The following is a 21,931-nucleotide window of genomic DNA, read 5'->3' as shown; positions in this document are numbered from 1 at the left end:
GCGCACCAATCCCCTACCACCCCCAAAAAAAACCACCAAGAATTCACTCCTCACAAGAAATAAATATGACAAAGAAGCGGTGTATTCCTTGCTTGGGTGAATGGTTTTATATCTTCATTTGAAAGGAAATGTTCATTTTCATATCTTTAGGATTTGTATTTATAGAGATGGATGTATTAGAAATCGCGGTTGAAATAAAAGCAAATGTCATATTCAATCGCATAATATACATAACATTATTCAACTTTACGATTAAGAAGCGACGAGACAATACGGCTTTAAGGTTTATTTAATCGAGGGTGTTTTATTTCGAAATAACCTTTCGAAATAAAAAGCCCTTATCCAGCTTTAACTCAGCTGGTTTTTGCCTATCATTCGGCGTTTAAAGTTTTCTTTGAAAAGTTTTATGTTCGAAACATTTTCGAATAGCTATGCTTGTCAGAATCAGCTGTTCTGTGTTATAAAATATTTTTAATTAAACGTATAGAGGGTATAGAGATATTTGTATTAGGCTGGCTGCAGATTAGGCAATATTTTTTGTAAAAATTGAAAAAAATGAAAATTGATAAATTATAAACCAATGATTTAGAATGTGGAGTATTGATGTAGACATTAATTCAAAGAAAAAAAAACCAGTGATCGTCAGGATGGGTAGAAGTTCAGAGCAGAATGGTTCTATTCAGTAATAACTTTTCGAAGAGACAAAGACACTCCAAAGCCCATCACTGATTGTGAGAGAAATGCGAAAAAGTTAAAATAACATACCGGAAATGTATATTTTACCTTGCAGTATTGATCCGAAATCGGTGTAAATATTATGCTTTTTAGGTGTATTATGGGTTAAAGTTACCCTTTTTCATGTTAATTTTACCCTTAAAAACTGTAAAATTAACATAAAAAATGTTGATATATTTTTACACCTAAAAAGTGTGAAAGTTATGAGGAAAAAAAGTTAATCGTATCCCCGTTTTGTTCTCTGTGCAGGAAAACTTATTCGAAAAATGATCGAAAGTCTAACATGAAAAGTTCACATATTCACTGCTTTAGCGCTGGCTTTCCTGCAATTTCGAAATTTCAGTATTCTTGAGACTGCAATTGTCAACAACAGCACGAAAACGTTTGCAACTAAAAGTGATTTTTCTGTAGGTTTGCGGAATTTACTTAGGGGAAATTGGGGTACCAGGCACCACCAAACACGGGGTAGCACTTAACACTAGTTTTTATTTTTAAACTACTTGGACTATCTCAACCATTTCTTCAGTGGCCAAGTATCCCTATAATGCCTATAAATTTCTATAAGTATTGTCCTCTGAAGTCGAATTTCTGATTAAAAAATCGCAGTGTTTGGTGCTACCCCGTATTTGGTGGTGCCCCAGTTTTCCCTACTTCTGTTCAACTCGTCGGCTTAAATTTTCGAAATTCCAACAGGTTTTTAGGTAAATTCTCTCTGTTATAACTTCGAATTGGTACAGTACAAACTTCAAGGAGTATAAAGGGATAGCCCACGGTGGTGGAACTGAGCTAGGTTTTTCAGGACAATCTGTCCTTCCGGTGAGCGTCGGAATTTGTTGATCAAATCCTATGAATCAAACACACAATTTCCCAGAGCTTTCGACACTTATCAGAAGGATTGTTCTGAACAGGGCAGATTGTTCTGAAAAACCTAGCTCAACCTGGAAGAGTTCTCAAATCAGTAAGGTTATTACTGAAAGTAAGGAACGAGGTATGGAATAAAAATTCTTTTCTTTACAAAGAAAAATAAAAGAAAAGAATTTTTAATCCGAGCTAAACCATCGCCCATCCGACGATCACAGGACTTTTCCTTTCATTTAATTCTTTACTGAACTCATGGATTGCAACCGTTGAAATACGGTCACTATCCGAAATCGAGTTAAATAAAGTGACGCTATTTACAAAGAGAAATCGATAAAGACAGTCATCTTGAACATTAGCAACTATGTGTCCTCCAACTCTGGCCAAACATCCCCTAACAACAAGACTCGACAGGTACTCGGGACAACCAGAGAACAGATGAAACAGGAATAGAACAGCTCTCATCTTCATTAGGGGTACAAGATCACAATCAATGAAGACGGTAATGTGGTCCATAATGTTGATGCTGATTTTGTTATGATTTGATCCGGAGGCAGGGCACTCAAAGGGTCAAGTGGTAGAGCACTCGCTCTATGAAGCAAGTGTCCCGGGTTCGAATCCTCTTTCGGTCACCAGGAATTTTTCTGGCGTTAAAGGTGTTCGGATTGCATTCAGTGAGCTTCACTGCACTTGATTCCACGGGCATGGGAGTGACAACCTCATGCCGTACAAGAAAAAATAATAATGCATGTCTAGAAATCCCCTTGCGCGAATGCCTTGTTCCTTCATGAAATGTTGTGCCAGCATTATTATTATTTTTCGGTACTCAATCATGGATATTTTGAGGAAATTTCTGAAAATACTCCGTGTAAATTCACTTCGATACGAAATGAAATTGATGATAGCACAAAGTAGATGTTATAGAATTTTTATTTTAGCCGAGACACACTTGGGGAATTATTATAAACGGTTACGGGGACACATCCTTTTGGTGTCTTCTATACTGGGTAATTTCGAAATGCAACCAGCCATACTATGCACCAGTAAGTCTTGGGAAATCTCCCCTAGTGGTTCATTATCTGAAATAAAATTTCTCCATCATATTTTATAATATCTCCGATTGTGTCTTGACTAAAATATAGAGTGTGGCAGACATTCTATCTTTTATTTTGAAATACATCGTTTCGAACTTGAACAAAACGTTTAAATAAACCTTTACGGTTTCCGTTTATAATTTTTTTCAATTAAAAGGAGTTTAGAAAAAAAGCGTTTTTGAATAAGATTAAAATATTTAATAAACAATTTATTGTTTTGATTTTGCACTGCTTTATTAATTGACCAAAGACAAATAGTAGCCTTTATTATTTATTTATTATTATTACATTTACCAATTGTTTTATATTTCTGTATTCCCTGATATTGATATACTTTTCCTACGTGCGAAGAAACTTCCTCCCACAGATAGCGCTGCAAACTGTTCTCAGTCTTTAATTATCAAGGCTTAGTTGAAAATTTCTGTTCATATTAAATAAAAAACTGACGTGATAGATCATACAAATATTAATTAGCTTTTAGTCGAAAGGTTCTAGAAAAATTTAGTTAATTATTTGTTATTAATCGTATCGAGATAGTTTTACAAGGTAGTTATTTGTACAATGTTGTGTTCCGTATTGGAAGAATCTGCTAAATCCATTTTGGACCGTCCAGGAGCGCTTTCACGTGATGTGGGTGCTTTTTTCATGCTACCGGAGTTGTTGGGCGAAGGTGGTGCATTATTATTATGTTATTATTATATGTGAAAATGGTCTAATTCAGACATTCAGATCTTTGCACCCGGCGGGACACGAATTCATAGCTGTGAGTCAAGCTGGGAATCTATCCGAATAAGAGCCACCGCTCTTGCCTATTGCGCCACTGATTTCCCATTGAGTTTTAGTATTTCATGAAATGAATTCAGAAATACTTTTAAAATTTACTATTTTATACCTCTGTCATTTTTTGGTATTCAAAATTAGATTGAATTAAATTGAATTTGTTATGACGTTTGAGAAAAGAAGAAGAATCTGAAAGAATGGGATAGACATATGAAAAATACTTGAGAAAGAAAGGGATGTGTATTTTGACTTTATGAAATTTTCCTGATATAAAAAGTGTGCCAGTGCCATTACGTTTAAAATACTTTTCATGAAATCAGTTTTTTTTAACTCGGAGACTTGAACAACAATGAGTGGTAAAATTTTTTGGCCAACATTTTCGCAATAAGCCGAGACACCTATCATTAAAATCTGCTTCGAAATTAGCAGTTACACAACACCAACGTGGAAATTTGTACTTACTACAGAATAAGGTAAAGTACCCTCTAGTCGGCCGGTTTCTCAACTCGGCCAGTGCGACTATTTATTCAATTTACTTAGATTTGTTATAATATGGTATTACCGATTTAACATTAGAAAGTGTATTATATTATATATAACGTAAATCAGTGAAAATTTCATAGAAATAGACTATAAAACGTTAAAAAATTGGTTAAATAATTCAACTGGCCGAGTTGAGAAACCGGCCGACTAGAGGGTACTTTACCTTACATGCCTTGTTTTTGAATAGAATTTAAGGTTGCCCGATGCAACTGATAGTTCCTATGCGATTTTAATTGAGTTTGCATTTTCGTCACCTATATGAATTTTATATTTATTTAATTCTATATTCAAACTCTAAATAACAAACTTGTGACTTCCGATGCCTGATAATAAGCTTTTGTAGTAGGTTTACATTACATTTAAATGTACAAGCCAATTTAAATAAAGAGTTATTATATATATTTGTGCGAGACTAAAAAGGGTTCAACAAAATAAACTTGAAACACCATCATTAATTTATAATAATGCCTCATGGACCAAAAAAGGATCTGGCACTCTGGGCAAAGTGAGCATATAAATGTTGTATAACTTTTGCTAAATTTAATTTTTCACGTCCTAACTCCAACCCTCTGCAGAATGTTCTCAAGCCAATATTTTCGTGATGATTCTTGTACAGAAAGTTATTGTATCATTTTACCCTATGGAAAAGGAAAACGGAAGACGATGTTGAATCGAGAGAAGAGTGGATCAACTTTGTTTGACGTATTGTTGTAGTTTTCTTTATGTTTTCCACTTTAAAAGAAAATCCACCATGTTCTATGTTCCCTGTGCTTATATAAAATGGATGGTGTTTGAACAATATATTTTCTTTCCTTTTATTTCCTCTCCGCCTTTTTTGAGGGATGGCAATTCCACCCCTGAATATGAAGTTGAGACCAGAAAATATGTGAATTGTATAAGAAAAAAAATGTCATTTGCCATTCACGAGTGGTTATTTGTTTAAAGATTTTTTGGATACAACTTGCTTTTTCACAGAATATTTTAGGGATATACTATGCATACACTGTATTTGTATTTTCTAAATCCAGCAAAAAAAAGAAGAAGAAATCAACGACATAATGAGCTAAAAGTTCAAATTACTTTTTTTTTGCTGGCTGTATGAAGAAAATTGTCATGAAGAGCGGCTTCTTTTGAGAGAGATACAGCGGGATTAGAGTAAATCAGAATTTCTGGACAAATATATTTGGGATTAAGGTAGCGCCACGAGTATATCAAATACTGATAACGCTTTCAAAGTTTACCCCTCAAAAATCAATTGAGATATTGTAGACCAGACAGAAGGTGATGACTGAGAAAAGTGCCGAAAATTTGATGCATAATTTTCTGGAATGCTTCTTTACTTTCTTGTATAGGGAACAGAGGGGTATTTTTGATCATGAATTTTAAATTGTACTTTGCAAAGATTTCGCATGATGATTCAGAAGGGAAATAAAAGGTCCGGCGTAATGGTAAAAGTATTTTGGTGCTTTTAGACTTTAGAACGTTTTATTTAAGAACATGTAGGGTAAAGTGATATAAGTTGGACATAGTGTTACAAGTTGGACAATTCGCCGGTACAAGTTGGACATGGCTTTTTCCTTGATAAATACAGTACAAAATTTGTTTTTAAGCATAAGGAAACAAATAATAAAACTAAAACATTAAAAATATACAAATAAAAATGAATTACTAAATTTATCAAGTAAAAAAGCCCTGTCCAACTTGTACCATCACTGAGAAAAAAAAGAGGCTGCGATTAACTTTTTTTCGTCATAACCTTAACACTTTTTGGGTGTAAAAATATATCAATATTTTTTAATGTTAATTTTACACCTTTTAAGGGTAAAATCAACATGAAAGAAGGGTAACTTTAATCCCTAATACACCTAAAAAGGGTAATATTTATACCGTTTTCGGATCAATACTGCAAGGTAAAATTAACATTTCTGGGATGTTGTTTGACTTTTTCGGATTTCTCTCAAGTGATTATCCAACTTGTACCACTTTACCCTAATTGATGAATAAGGTACATCTTACTGTTAATACGAGTCTAATCAATTCAAAGGACAATTCTAATGAAGAATTCCAACTTTGAGGTTGTTAATTCAATTCGTGTTCCATTAGTGCAACATCATCTTCCCATTGAAGACCAAAATACACAGGAATGACCCTTGTGAAATCAATGGATACTGGTGTATAGAATTTCCGGATTCAGATGAACAACGAACTGGAGTGGTTCTACGGCGACTTAATACAAGATATGTTGTACTTTGGACTTTACTCTTTCTTGGGCCAAGTCAGACTTATTTCTTGCAAGTCATTTTAAGTTTGTTGAATGGATTGATTTCATGCGGCTAGGCAATGCAACTGTACTTAATATGGCTTTCGCTCTTCAACTTGAGATCACAGACCTGTCTTTTGATATACAGGCTTTAGATAAAGTGCAACCTTGTTATCATAATAATTCATCAGTCTACTAGAATTTGCGGAAGGTCATTTATCATTCCACCAGGATCATGCAGAAAGGACTTCATTTATGTGAATCATCAATAGATTCATTCAGTGTATACTACTACTACATAGGCTTCCAATGGCGGGAACCCATCGTAGACTACCAGTTTGACCTAGGTTACAGCTAGGGAGTACTTCGAACTAGAGTTTGGATCTGACGATCCCATGTGAAGCTTTCACTGTTCCTCTACCTCTTTTAGCTCCCGAAGGTTTCAATTCAAGACCGTTACCCACCGCGTAGTCTCACTACAACACCGGCCTAGGATAAAGAAAAAAGGTCGTTCAGTTTAACAGCAATCACCCAGAGCTCCGTAATAACCTCCGTTCATCATCTTCTAAACCTATTTCCAGTGAATTGTATACGATTGCAAAAATCCTGGCTGTTATAAAAGTAATCGGAACTGTTCAAATCCGTTCCTGAACCGCTTCTAAGTCGTTGTGGTGTTATTGCCTTCTGGGTCTTTGTCACTGTACCTATAAGTTGGTAAGCCGAGAGAGTCAGTCCGGTCTAGATCGTCAGAGAAGAAGATTGTGTGGTCTCGGGTCTCTCGGGAGAATCTGGCTGGGTGCTAAAAAGTGTGGTGGCTAGTTGCTTAAGAGAGCTCATTCCTTGTCAAACCTTGCAACCTAAGAATCTAACCGGTAGTTTACAATCTTTCGGATATATTTCTCCTGGATGCATAGGGAGTTCCGGTTTGAGAGAAAACGGACTGAAAGAATTTGATATGACTTGCCTACTATTGGGAGCTCATTTATAAAATAATTTTTGAAGTGTCCCTATTGAACGCAAATATTTTTCACGCCGTAAATTTGAAATGCATTTCTTATGAACCATTATTGACGATAAAAATAGGCTGAAAAATTAGCGTCGAAAATATCTTTCATACATCACGGCGTTTCCGTAATTTATTCTAAAGACCTCTCCTGTGGGTATGCAATTTTTCTGTGTCACTGGAGTGAATTAGCGGGCTTTTGCCAGTCCCGAAAAATTCTTTCAAAGCGGAACTTCCTGTATATCTAATTCAACAACCAAGAGGATAGATCTCCCACAAAATAGCGGTCACAACAGTGAGATGTATTTAAGGTCCCTGTCAAGACCGTGCACCACAACGCCCGGTGTCATTAACCCCAAAGACTACGTACTTGTTTAGGCACAGCACAGGAGCCAAACTTCTTATACTCTGGAGTTTCGTCGAGATGGGTCGAGATGTCTCTGGTTAAAGGGTTACTCCCAAGAGGTACCAGAGTTACCCATATCATTGTGTCTCCCATTCGGGACAGAAGAATGAGCTAGATCGTTCATGCGTACTGAAAGCCTAACGAAACTTGAACTGGAGCGTAAAAGGGCTAGAGAGGATACCCCAAAGGTCCCTTATGTGTGCTAAGAGGCTAGAGAGCGATGGCAATAAATTGCCGAATTAGTAAATAAATTATTTCTCAATAGGCTCCGGAAAATGATCATCTGGTTTTCGAGGAGGACGAATCAGGAGGCCGACCCAGACTCCAATGGACTAGGAGGTCAGCTTAATAGGGGCGCGAAATTAAAGATCAATCAATGTCGGATAATGGGCTCAAATGACGAGGAAATCTGAATTAGGTCTAGATCAGACCATCAGATAATCGTTATTCTAAGATCAATCGTTATTGTAAGATCATTTTCGACTTGTATATTTTTCAGTTTCGAATAGAATAAGACCATAAAACCAATAGTACCGAAGAAGAAAGTTCCATATCCTGAAAATAAATAGTCTTGAACGGTTTCTTTACGATGTAGTTCTGTAAAGTCAGTAAGAACTCGAAGTAAACGTATCACATGGGTTTCGAACCAAGTAACTAACCTAGTTCCTAAAAATCCATAATTTCCAAATATCAAGCGGAACTACTGTATTTTAAGAATATGTAGGATTATACGTTTTTAAAAAGCTAAGCAAACCATTGTGAGGAGGAGTCGACCTCGGGACAGACGTAGTACGGGCTTCAGACCTAAAGATTAGCCATATGGCTTAACCTCTCAGTCAAAATTTTTTGGAAAATTTTGACTTAGGATTGGATTATTAAGGGCAAATGATCAATTTGATTTTGAAAAATCAATAAAATTGCTTGTTATTTAGATTTTTGAGACCTTCGGAAACTGGGCTTAACCTCCAGTCTGAAGACGATCTAGGACAAGGTGATTAAATCAAATTCAGGATCTTGCCTGGGAGCGTCTTGGGATTGGCCATGAATATCTTCCTGAAGTGGCGGAATATCGGTAGGCCTGAGCTGCTAACCTGGATGTTCTAAGCCCCATAGGGATAAGTGGTTGAAGTTGGAAATGATGGTAAACGTTTATATTTAGTTCTATATTATGAATCATTGAAGCTATTTCTATATTATGGATCAATCTCAGGTGTGAAGGTCGCATTACGTAGATAATGATTGCGATGATCATTAAGTTTAGGTACTGTCTTATCATGAAGGTCTTAACTCTTCACAAAGAACTGGGTGAAGACTGTAAAAATTGAAACAGCCTTCCCCTTCCCTATTGATAGTTAATTTCAAAAACTGCAAGAGTGGAAATTTCAGTGGAAAAGAAGTTGTGTAGCAGCAAGAAAAAGCAGTTTAGGAACCCATCTCATTGTTTATGTATCCAATGACATTTTCTCCAATTTTCTTTATGCTGTTTACTGTGCTGTAAAAGGGATTCTGGATCCACCAGGACAAAATACACCCACATCTACCCATCAACATATACGCAGTAGAGAAAATAAAGATTAGGCTATAGTACGAGAGAAGAAGTGGATGTTGGAATGGTGTAGGTGTTGGTGGTTGGGGTTAAGAAGTTTAATCAAATATACACTCATTGCTATATATCTGGTAGAGTCGCTTATAGGATGAGAAAATATACAATTGTATACATCCACTCGTCGTATATAAAAATTTATTTGCAACCCTCCTTACCTCGTATAGAAACACTAGCTTGATGCTCCACTCTGCGCAGTAGATAAGATGGAAATTTAGATGGAAATGAAACAAGAGCGGATACACATTCGTATTTAGTTGGTAGGAACACCATCCTCCATCCCAGCAAAGAATGGCTATGGTGTCTCTATATGAAGACAGAAATATACGGAGACAAACCCAATAAGAGTCTAATTTGCTCTAATTTGAAACAAACGGACTGAACAGAAATGGTAGAATTAGGAAAATTAGGTTAAGAAAATCCACAACTACGATCTTATCATTATTTTCTATGAATGTTTCAGCTATTTCCCCAAGGCATAATTGTCTCAGCCCAAAATACTAAAGAACATACACAAGACTCATGATTATTTCCACAAGATTTCTTTTTCAATTGCTCATCACGCAAGAAGTCACCAAAATCCTCTCGAAATATCATTTCAACACTATGGAGGATTTTAAAGAAGACTTCTCATAAGTAACGCACAATAACTTCTGTATTGTAAGCATACTTTCGAAACTGCATACTTGAAAAAAGGTCAATAGAACTTTTTTTTTGCTAAAATGTGAAATCTGTGAAATAAATGTTTACAAAACATAAGTTTTTATGTACAGCTGCGTTTTACTGATTTATAAAAAAATGAAGACAAAAGAAATTATGTGTAAGAAAATTTTAAACTGGTATTTTTAAAAAACCTTTTTTTTTTAATCTTTCTTTCCAAAGGAATAATATTGTTCTTAGAAAGTTTTACTGTTCACATAAATGTTTACTGTTAATTGAAAATGTTACTGTTCTCAGGAAATTTTAAGGTTCTCAGGAAATATTACTGTTCTCAGGAAATTTTACTGTTCTCAGGAAATTTTATTGTTCTCTGGATATTTCATGGTTCTCAGCAAATTTTACTGTTCTTAGGAAATTTTACTGTTCTCAGGATATTTTACTGTTCTCAGGAAATTTTATTGTTCTCAGGATATTTCGTGATTTTCAGGAAATTTTACTGTTTTGAGGAAATTTTTCTAGTCTCAAGAAAGTTCACTGTTCTTAGGAAATTTTACTGTTCTAAGGATACTTTACTGTTCTCAGGAAATTCTGCTGTTTTCAGGAAATTTTATAGTTCTCAAGATATTTTACTGCTCAAGGAAATTTTACTGTTCTCAGGGAATTTTACTGTTCACAGGATATTTTACTGTTCTCAGGAAATTTTACAGTTCTCAGGATATTTTACTGTGCTCAGAAAATTTTACTGTGCTCAGGATATTTAACTGTTCTCATGAAATTTTGCTGCTCTCAGGAAATTTCACTGTCTTCAGGAAAGTGTACTGTTCTCAGGTAATTTTATTGTTCTCAGGATATTTTACTGTTCTCAGGAAATTTTACTGTTCTTAGGGAATATTATTGTTCACAGGAAATTTTACTGTTCACAGGAAATTTTACTGTTCTTAGAAAATTATCCTGTTCACAAAAAATATGCACTGTTCGCGGAAAATTTTATTATTTTCAAGAAATGTAAAATTTTAATGTTCCAATGAAATTTTACCATTTCATTGAAATTTTACTTTTCGCAGGAGAAGTAAAGTTTTCTTATTCGCAGAAAATTGTACTGTTTCTATCTTTGCATCAAATTTTAGTGTTTGCAGAAAATTTATCAGTTCCTAATAAATTTTAGTGATGAAAGAAAATTTTACTGTTTTTAAAACATTTTACTCTTCGCATTATATTTTACCATTCCTAGAAAATTTAACAGTTCCCATAATATTTTACTAATCACGGATAATTTTACTATTCTCAAATATTTTACTGTTCGAATTTAATTTTACCGCTCCCTAAAATTTAACAGTTCCCAAAAATAGTTTACTGTTCCCGGGTAATTTTACCGTTCTTAATTGATTTACTGTTGGCATTAAATATTACCGTTCCCAGAAAATTTATGAGTTCCCAAAATATTTAACTGTTCACGGATAATTTTACTGTTCTTAAATAATTTACTGTTCGCATTAAATATTACCTCTCCTAGAAAATTTAACAGTTCCCAAAATATTTTACTGTTCACGGATAATTTTACCGTTCTTAAATAATTTACTGTTCGCATTAAATATTACCGCTTCCAGAAAATTTAAGAGTTCCCAAAAATATTTTACTGTTCGCAGAAAATTTTACCGTTCTCAAATAATTTACTGTTCGCATTAAATTTTACCATTTGCTGAAAATTTAAGAGTTTCCAAAAATATTTTACTGTTCTCAAGAATTTTTATTGATAGCAGGAAATAAAATAATCCTTTAATAAAATGGATTTTCAAAATTCTTTTTTTCATTAGGATGTATAAAAAGCCATTCATACGTAATAATTCTGAATTTGAAAGCATAACCGTTGGAATAAATAAACGTTACTGTACATAAAATTTTTCTTTTATTCAAATTCGATTTTAGTGAGATTCTAAAACAATTTCTAGATCATTTTTCATAGTTTAAGGATCATATATTACAGAAAAATATGTAATTTTTCAATTTAAAAATTAATTATTCGCTTTATAAAGTAATTTTCTAAATTCATTTCAATATAATGTACCAATTTCAGCTTCTTAGTTACAAAATGGCAATTTTCAGTTAAATACAAATATTTTTATAGAAAATTGAATCCAGTATGAGCCAGAAACTTGCTTCAAAATAGCGCAATTTCATCTTGAATCCCCCCTAATATAATACAAAACACATGCAGCACAAGACTAGTGCTAAAAAAAAGTAGTAGATGGGTGAATCGTAAAAAGAACATAGAGTCGAAATGTAAAGAAAGTATAGGGCTGGGAAATTGGATTGCTTTCTTATGTTACTTTACGGAATTTTGGGGGTTTAAATAGGCATGACGGTGTTGTGGAATAATCTGCGATGTGCATAAGGCAGGGGCAGTCTTGTTAGCTGATTGAGTGGTTGTCTCGTGAAGTATATGGCTAAAAAAAGGCAAAATAGCGAAAGTGAAAGGGAGAATGAAGCTCCTTATGTAGCTTTTTAGAGAGATTTTCTCCCCCTAGTGTCACCCCAAAATGTTCATAAAACCAAAATTAATTTTTTTGCTCATTACCTTTAAGAATCAAGCGAGAAATTAGATATTTTACACCAAGTCTCAGGCCACTGTAGAGATGGGCTTTAATCTTTTATGCCATGGCAAAAAGCTCAAGCAAGGTCTGATGGCGTAGGTGAAATGGGGTAGAAATATTTTTCTTTCAGTTGTCCCCTTTGTATATCTTCTCTCAAGAGCGAATATATTTTATTCAGAGCATGCAAAATGCCATTTTGAATATGAAATTTTTGGTATCTGAATGGGTTAGAGAAGAGAAAGATGAAAAGGAGGGACCAGAAATTTTTGGGTTGGGTGGGTGGTGGTACAAACTGGCTTATTACCATTTGCCATCATCTCTATATATGTCTATGTATATAGCATGGGAAGGAAAATGTACATAAGTTGAATAGAAAGAGCTTGTGAAATTTCTCGCATAACAATAGAGTCGACGACACAAAAGGGCACCAAAGACGTAACGTTTCCACCGAGCAACCTCCTGAAATATTCCTTACCAAAAGCATTTTCATATAGAAATATGAATTTGACGAAATAAGAAAATTCTTCAAAATGTAGAGGGATGAGCGAATTTTGCCTTTGGGTAAATGACTTTATTTTCTGCCATAAAATAAAGTAAATATCGTTATTTATGTACAATCATAAAATGTATCAACATCAGTATATTCATTTTATATTTTTTAATAATCTTTAATGACAAAAAAACAGACACTGACTTTTTGAGCAGTAAAATTGCCTTCAGAATTTACCATGAGTTTGATCTCTCAAAAATTATATGTGATCTTTTAGAAAAATAAACACTGTATTTAATATTGTTTAGAAGAAAAGAAAAGAACATAATTAGAGCATTATTCACATGTAATTAAATATTTAATTGCGATAAAATTTAATTCCAACGCGCACTGTGATTGGCCAAAACTTCAAGAAGCTTTAGCCAAAGTCGTTTCATTTCGATTTTCTTTAACAAATGAATTCCAGGATTTAAAAAACAACTTTCTGTGATCACATGGCCTAAATAAGTTTTAAATTGAAGGTTTAGTCCCATTCTCCGAGGTCTTTAAATGACAGACACAGAAAGCAAATTTAATAAATCTTAGAAGTCTAAAAGAATAGATTTTATTATTAAACCGTTTCAATTGAAATTTCAATTACGAATATGGTTAACCCAGATAGCACAGTTATATGAAAAAGGCAGCGTTTTCAGCATATTTTTGCTGAATCGATCAACAAAAATATACTGACCTGTCAGCAGTTCAAGAAAAAAAATTATGTTTTCAACTAAATTTAAATCGATTAGCAGTGAGTGCTCACTGGGAAGTTAAACTTTACGTTCAAGAAGTTAATATTAAATGGGCACTCAATGGGCCAAGTGGTAGAGCACTCGCTCTATGATGCAAGTGTCCCGGATTCGAATCCCCTTTCGGTCACCCGGAATTTTTCTGGCGTTAAAGGTGTTCGGATTGTATCCAGTGAGCTTCACTGCACTTGATTCCACGGGCATGGGAGTGACAACCTCATGCCGTACAAGAAAAAAAAATAATAATGCATGTCTAGACATCCCCTTGTGGGAAGGCCTTGTTTCTCTATGGAACGTTGTGCCAGCATTATTATAATGTTAAATAACATTCAGTAAGCCCTTAATAATACTTATAATAAGTCCGAAAATCAATTCAAAGCATACAATTTTAGTTTTATTTCTTTTTTTATAATTTCAATTGAGACTATAACGAAACATTGAAAACTTTCAAAAAAATTATTTTATCCTTAACATTCAAGGAGAGTCTGGTTATGAAGACCAAAAAATGAAAATGTGGTTACCTTGAAGTTTAAATCTATTTTTATGAACCTGTTACAGCGTTTTGATCATAGAGCTAAACTTACGGAGAGGACACACTATAACATTTTTAAGGAGAAAGTGACGCGACTTCAAAAATTGAAATGTATGTATAGTCAAGTTTCCTAGAAGGATGTGTTTGTAATTCTTCTCCAAAGTGTAAATAAAATTTGGTGAACAGTTGTTAAAGCCAGGATGACCTCTTTGGCCAATAACTGGAGTTGATAGTGTTTAGTGCTGAAGTACAGTACTAAGGAGTTTAAAAATAAATTTTCATGATCAGTGGAAAGTTTGAATCTGAGGGTTTCTTTCAGTGAGTACATCTTGAACTTTCTTTTTAGATGTTCAACCATCGTGGGCCGCTATAAAAAAAACTGTTTTTCCACAAAAGGAAGAGAATACCTTTCCCGATTTTTGGTGGGGCTCACTCAATTGGACATCTTTTTGATAACGAGCTATCAACTAAAAACAGCGTCAAGTGATTGAATTCGTTGTAAAAGTACGTGCATCGCCCGAGATATCAGTGCCAGTGGAATTTGATTTTTAGATACTGCGAACTAGGCTCCCCATTTAATCTAAAGAAGAGACTATTGAATCATGTAACTGTCGATTAGTCGATTATTGTGCGCAAATCGATGCGATTTTTTTCGATTTTAAACAAAAAAAAACAAAATAGTAATAAAAATCAATTTGGTCAATTAAAAAATTAAATTTGGTCACAAAAAAATTTAAATCGTTCACTAAGAGCTCCGCTACACATTTTAGGTCAAGAAAATTTCATTAAATCAAAATCTCATCTCATTCTTTCTCCAATGTTCTGCATACATTTATTGTAATCTTTTGCACTCCTTTTTATTGTTTGGATATCACAGCAAATCACAGCAAGAAAGGATGTCAATTTTGATTTTATGATTTTTTTCAGATCTAAAAGATGTCCCATATATAGCTAAAAAGTAGGTGAAAAAGCTTTTGGTAAATAAATTAGTAAATTTTATAAGCAAAATTTTAAAATGGTTCGAGATTTTTTAATTTTTCCCTTTGCCAACTTATATTTTTTACTTTCCATTTTTCTTTTTACTTACCATTTTTATTAAAATTCTTACCAATCTTCTGCACCCAAAACTTAATTTAGTAAGCAAAATAAAATATTCAATTTTGGTCAGTAAAAGCCGAAAATAAATTAGCGGTAAAATGTTAAAAATTGTCTGCAAAGAATAGAAAATAGTCAGTAAAAAAAGTAAATTAAAAAAATGGTCAGTAAAATTAAAAAATAAGCATGAAATTTTGAATAGTGCAGTAAAAATATAGATCAGTTATTTTATTAAAAAGGGTGAGCAAGAAATTAAAAGTCAGCAATAAAAAGTTAAAAGTGTGCAGCAAAAAATTAAGTCAGCAGCAACAAATTAAAAATTGCAGTAAAATAATAAAAATAGTAAATTTGATCAGACGAACTAAAATGGTTAATAATTTTCTAAAACTCAGAAAATGCCTCTTTGTCTCAAAAAGCGAAACTAATCATTTCTTTACAAAATGTCCAAAATTTCCTGAAATTTTCAAGGGACTTTTCTTGAATTTTGAATGAAATTTTACGTTGCTGATTTGTTTTTCGATAAAATGAGTAAAACCGAAATGCAAAATTTGCTGACCGATTTTTATGTCTATTGACCGCTTTTTTGTTGAATAGGGTAAGGTGGTACAAGTTGGACAGGGGTACAAGTTGGGCAATGGTACAATTTGGACAGGGCTTCTTGTCTTAATAAATTTAGTACTTCATTTTTATTTGTATATTTTTAATGTTTTAGTTTTATAATTTGGTCCCTGGTGCTTAAAAATAAATTTTGTACTGTATTTATCAAGAAAGAAGCCATACCCAACTTGTACCGGCGAATTGTCCAACTTGTAACACTAATTCAAAACCTAGTTTTATTTTTTTTACTGACTGATTTTAGTAAAATAATGTAGGATTTATTAGAAGGAAAATAAATCCTTTAAAGTCTTTTCTGATTACTTTTAATTTTTTACAGCTCATTTTTATTTTTTGCTGATCAAATTTTACTTTTTATTTGTTTGTTGAATATCTCAGTAAAATACCTAAATATTTGCAAAGATGGGTCTAATTAATCTAATCAATAAATACATCATTACGTCATCATTAAGATGTTTGCAGGTTAAACAAAAACTGTCTTATTTCTTCTCTTAAAACTTCAATGAAAATTATGACCAGCGCATAATAACTTTTGTTTGTAAACATGTTTTCAAAATTTCCCATAAGAATGAGCGAGATGACTAGATCTAAATCTCACTCACTCTCATTGAAATGTCAAAAACATGTTTACTAAACAAAAGTTATTGTGTGTTGGGCATTAGATGCTTTGAATTTTTTGAATTGAAAATTGATCATATTTAATATTTTTATCTATCGAATTTAATTTTTACTGCTCATTTCTAAAGTATCTTTTACAATTCTTAGTTATTCGAAACACCTTTTTAGTTGTAGGGGAGACTGGGGCATCCCCAAACACGGGGTAGCGCCGAACAGGGCGATTTTTTAATCAAATATTCGACTTAAATTATATTATTATTTTTATTAATTTTAAATTTGAAAAGCTAATAGGGTCCGCTCCTACATGGTTTGATTAGAGAAATTAATTAAATTAAAAAGACATGGTAAAGTGCCTTCGAGTATTGTATTGTATTGTATTGTATTTATTTTCATCTTGCATTTCACATTTCCCACCTCCCATGCGTCCATCGACGTCTTAGCGTTGGTGACCAACCTCCAGTGGACCGGTTCCTCGACTCGACCGGTCGGTGGTCAATATTTGAATGTTTTAATGGTGAAATTCTATTAAATTGTCACTGATTCGTATTTATTTATGGAATAATTGACCTATTAATGTTAGATCATACGCCAAATATTAGTGCAAATATAAATAAATTGAATAAATATAAATAAATTCAATTCAATTCAATTCATTCAAATTCAATAAAGAACTCTACCGGTCAAATTGAGGAACCGGTCGACTTGAGGGCACTTTACCTTATAATGGAGAAAGAGCAACTAAAAAATCAAGATTCAACCTGACCCGATTGATAGAATCTAGCAATACCAACCAATGACGATGTGGCATGCAAGGGAAGAGAGTTAAACAGGACAACTCCGTCGACAAAAATAGTTCGGAATAGCTGGTTTGAGGGAGCTCTGGGCACCAGGAGTCATCCCACTTCAGCCGAGGCCCCAGTAATCAGTAGTTAGGCCAAGTAATACGACCCTCCTGATATAATTAGACAAAAGAGAAATGAAACCAAATGAAACCGATTTCTGACAGAGGAGTGCTGGGAGATCACAATCCACCAGAATGTTACGGTGTCTGGAGATATGATCACAAGGGCCCAGCCCACAAACACACCTCACGCGATTATTATTTAGGGTCACCTTTAGACTTCAGAGGGCACTCTGAGAGGGGTCAAATGGTAGAGCAATCGCTCTATGATGCAAGTGTCCCGGGTTCGAATCCCTTTAGGTCACCAGGAATTTTTCTGGCGTTAAAGGTGTTTGATTTGCATCCAGTAAGCTTCACTTTACTTGATTCCACGGGCATGGAACTGACAACCTCATCCCGTACAAGAAAAAAAATAATGCGTGTCTAGAAATCCCCTTGCGGGAAGGCCTTGCTCCTTCATGGAATGTTGTTCCAGCATTATTATTATTATTATTATAGGGATGCTTGTCCCCTGAAGAAATGATCGTCATGGTCCAAGTAGTTTAAAAATAAAAATCAGTGCTCGATGCTACCCCATGTTCGGTAGTGCCCCAGTTTGCCCTACATCTTGCTTTTCCTGAAATATCGCTCATATCGATGTTTGCATAAATTAATGTCCTCTATTTAATGTGAATCAAAAATAATAATAAAAAATAAAATAAAATAAATTATTCGTTGCCCAAAAAAAAATGCCTTTGAAGAAGCATGAATTTTTGGAATAAATTCCCCTTGAAAACAGCCCCAAAAGTTTGTAACATGGCAAAATGATTGGGAGGGTACATTTCTGTTATCCACCTACGGGAATGATGTTGAATATGGTTGCCGCAGCATAAAGTATTCAGGCGAGCAACCTCAGCGTATAATTGTAACATTTTACATTCAGAATTCATAATTGGCTTCCAAAGTTTTGATTTGAATATTTATGACAGGACCGATTCACTAATTAAGGATTTATGTGGAGTCTCGTTCTATATACTAGGCATATACATTTACATCTTTTATGTAATTTTGTGTGCATACATAATTTGTATGTGTTGGATTTATGCAAAGGAGGTGTGTATAGTGTGATGGAAAAAAAATAAGAACTTAAAATTGAGTATGAAATAGTGCATCAAAAACAATTTAGTCCACATGGTGCATTTGAGAATGCAAGGTGATTGATGAAGCATAATATTAAAATTTACTTGTTAGTTTAATCCAAATTTTATTTCATTGCTTATTCATTATTCCACAGCTAAATTAACATCATTACAATGCACCCTCACAGAATACACATATTTACTCACCCTCTATAATCAAATCAAAGTATAAATTCATCTTCCAAAATCGTATAGTGCTAAATAACAAAATAGTTTTCATTAAATGGGATCCCTTTTGTTGTCCGGATTAGGGGTGGTTTTGTTCCGTTCATCTTCCCAGTGTGAGATGCGTCTCTTTTAGTTTACTTTCAGCATTTTCCTCCGTTTTTGCCTCTTTCTTTATAAAACATATATAAATGTTTTCTTCGCATGTGTATGAATTTTCTCGCACCGAATTTCGGTTTTATTAACCTCATAAAATAAGGGTCAATTTTCCTTCATTTTATCACCATAATATTCTCCGGCTGAATCACATTGGAAAGCAAAGAGGGGGAGGGGAGAAGAAAAATCCTTTTGGTGAAATGGGAAAATGGAGTGAGTGACCAAATAAAACTAATATTCATTTAATTTCACTTTTTATTTTTATATCATCTGACTAGACAACTCTTATTTGATGTGTGTATTTTTATTTCATCTTTTAATTATAGATTACTTATTTTTTTTCATTTATTTCTTTTAGGATGTTCTCTTTTTTTTAACTTTACAACTTTCTGTATTAACACTTGTTTTTTGGCATTTGTTTTTCCTACAAAGAAGAATCATTATGATTTAGAACTTTATGGCAATTTATCGTAAGATGTGAACGTGATGGCAAGGTACTCATATACATTTTTTTCTCAGAATTTTACTTTTTTTTATAAAGGTTTTTATTGTCTAATTCAGACAAAATCAAAAACAATGATGGAATAAAAATTATGAAATGAGATCAGATAAAAAAAATCTGAGTTTCTAAATTCATCATACATTTATGTACGGTATCTAAAAGTGGAAGTAAGTTTAATTTTCAAGTTTTCTTCTATTTATCATTTATTTATTTATTTACAATGTCCTCTTATGACCTAACCTCACTATTTTGTAGCTGTTTTTTTACTTTAAGAAACTCCTTTAATTGCTAAATTTAACCTAAAGGTGTTGGATTAACCTAAGTCGATCTAATTTTTATATATTTTTTTATTTCCAATGTTGTGACTTGTAATATTTTCATTCTATTTTATAATCTTTCATTTTTTTACAAATTGCACATGACTCTTCAACATTGAATTTTCTCATTACTAAATTAAGGACATGTCACATGTTCAAGAATGTTATTTGTCTTCATTTTTTCTTCTCAATTCTTGCCGCTCTTTTTTTCCTTCATTCCTTTTCTTTTGATCAAAATCCAAAAAAAAAAAATTGAAAGAAAATAAAATCATTGCATTTTTTGATATTATTTCATTGATAATTCTCGTCAAGCAATGTATGTTTTAGGATCTGTGATTGATTGACTTTGCCGATCCATCATGAACGTTTTTTTTTTGCTTCTCCAATATACAAAAAAATATAACCATTTCGCGACACACAAATATGGATGACTCACAAAGTTCGTGTTGAAGAAAAGAACCGCCTCTAATTTGGCTGATAAGCAATTTGGGCACTGATTAAAGCCTAAATTAAATAATGATAACATTTCTACGCTGGTAATTAGGTGATTCTTATCGCAATTTCGGCACGAATTGACGCCCATTTAGAAACTGAAACCAATCAGAGAATTTTTAATTATAAATGGGGCTCACCATTGTATTCGGTTCGTCTTATCGGCCGATAACAGCAGACAAAACATTATTTAGCTTCAATTTGCAATTAGGCGACAAATGATAGAGTATTCTTGAAAGTCACGTAAACGCAAAATACGCCATCTGAAATATGCTGTGAGATTGTGCGGTGATAAGAAATATTTTCTCCCCTTTTTTTCCAACTGCCTTTGCCGCCTACATTCATTTCTTTGTGAAACCATAGGGTCCTTCTGTGTCTTGTACATTAAGATACTTTTTTTTTTGTAATTTGTTGACAAAGATATTGATTTTAAGTAATTAAGATTGAGCAGAATCCTTCAGTTCACAAGCAATAAAACGAAATTCGAAATTCCGTTCGTAGATCTTTCGAATTTACAAACGTTAGTTCCTGCAATTATTGAGCACTCGGCTGTAGGGGAAAGTTTTCAGGCTTCGAACACACTCTGGTTTCGAAAACTTAATATTTTTCCCATGCTCCTTTAATGAGTTTGACCTAAATAAAGTTTTTCGGGAATATGCGAGCCAGAGTGGCTCCTTTCAGTAATAAATAACCTTTCGAAAAGACAGAATGGGCTCAAGCAGAAGTAGATCTTCATTCTCCAATAGTGTCTTGGATAAAAGGTAAATGGAACACTATTTGCACAAAAAGTCGTTGAAGTTCGAAGAATTCAAATTCGATTTCGAATTTTCATACTAAATTTTGGAACAAGGTGGGGAAAATTTATCAAATATCACACTAAAGAGCTGGCAAAAGAGTTACTCAGTAATTATGGAGTGATTAAATACTTAAGCAAGAACAGTAAACTGCGTTGTTCTGTTTTTTCCTTACAACAATGTGAAGACCGTCACATTTTGACACTTGAACACTTAGAAATTCGAACAGGATGTAACTTCCGCCACTTTGCGGAATTATCAAGAAGTGAGAAAGTCTCTTTTTTGAATCTTCAAATTGATTTTCGAATTTTTCAAGATCTACTTCTGTACGGGAAGAGTCTTTCCGTACAAAAGTAGATCTTGAAAAATTCGAAAATTTATTTGAAGATCCAAAAAAGAGACTTTCTTACTTTTAGATAATTCCGCAAGGTGTCTGAGATACATCCTGTTCGAATTTCGAAGTGCTCAAGTGTCAAAATGTGATGGTGTTCATATTGTTGTGAGGAATAAAACAGAACAACGACCCTTGATGTTCTTGTACCATTACTTAATCACTCCATAATCACTGAATAACTCTTTTGCGAGCTTTTTAGTGTGATACTTGATAAATTTTCCCCACCTTGTTCGAAAATTTAGTATGAAAATTCGAAATTGAATTTGAATTCTTCGATCATCAACGACTTTTTGTGCAAATAAAGTTCCATTTACCTTTTATCCAAGACACTATTGAAAAATCAAAATCAACTTGTGTTTAGGCT

General features: G+C 33.5%; 1 protein-coding gene across 3 annotated transcripts in view; it reads right to left on the bottom strand.

Moving 5' to 3' along the window:
* Window positions 1-683: 683 nt before the first annotated feature.
* Window positions 684-21,931, bottom strand: part of LOC129798705 (pituitary homeobox homolog Ptx1) — an 84,297-nt gene continuing 63,049 nt past the window's right edge. For 2 of the 3 annotated variants that reach the window (XM_055841991.1, XM_055841993.1), the window contains exon 6: window positions 19,310-20,477. The gene's annotated coding sequence lies outside the window, so the exon portion shown is untranslated. Of the gene's footprint in view, window positions 726-19,309; window positions 20,478-21,931 lie in introns of those variants that run through there. The other variant, XM_055841992.1, reaches the window with a different exon arrangement.

The sequence above is a fragment of the Phlebotomus papatasi genome, chromosome 1 (assembly GCF_024763615.1).
Source record: "Phlebotomus papatasi isolate M1 chromosome 1, Ppap_2.1, whole genome shotgun sequence".
Lineage (NCBI taxonomy): Eukaryota > Metazoa > Arthropoda > Insecta > Diptera > Psychodidae > Phlebotomus > Phlebotomus papatasi.
The sequence above is the reverse complement of the archived record's forward strand: the minus strand, read 5'-3'. Positions and strand labels throughout refer to the sequence as shown.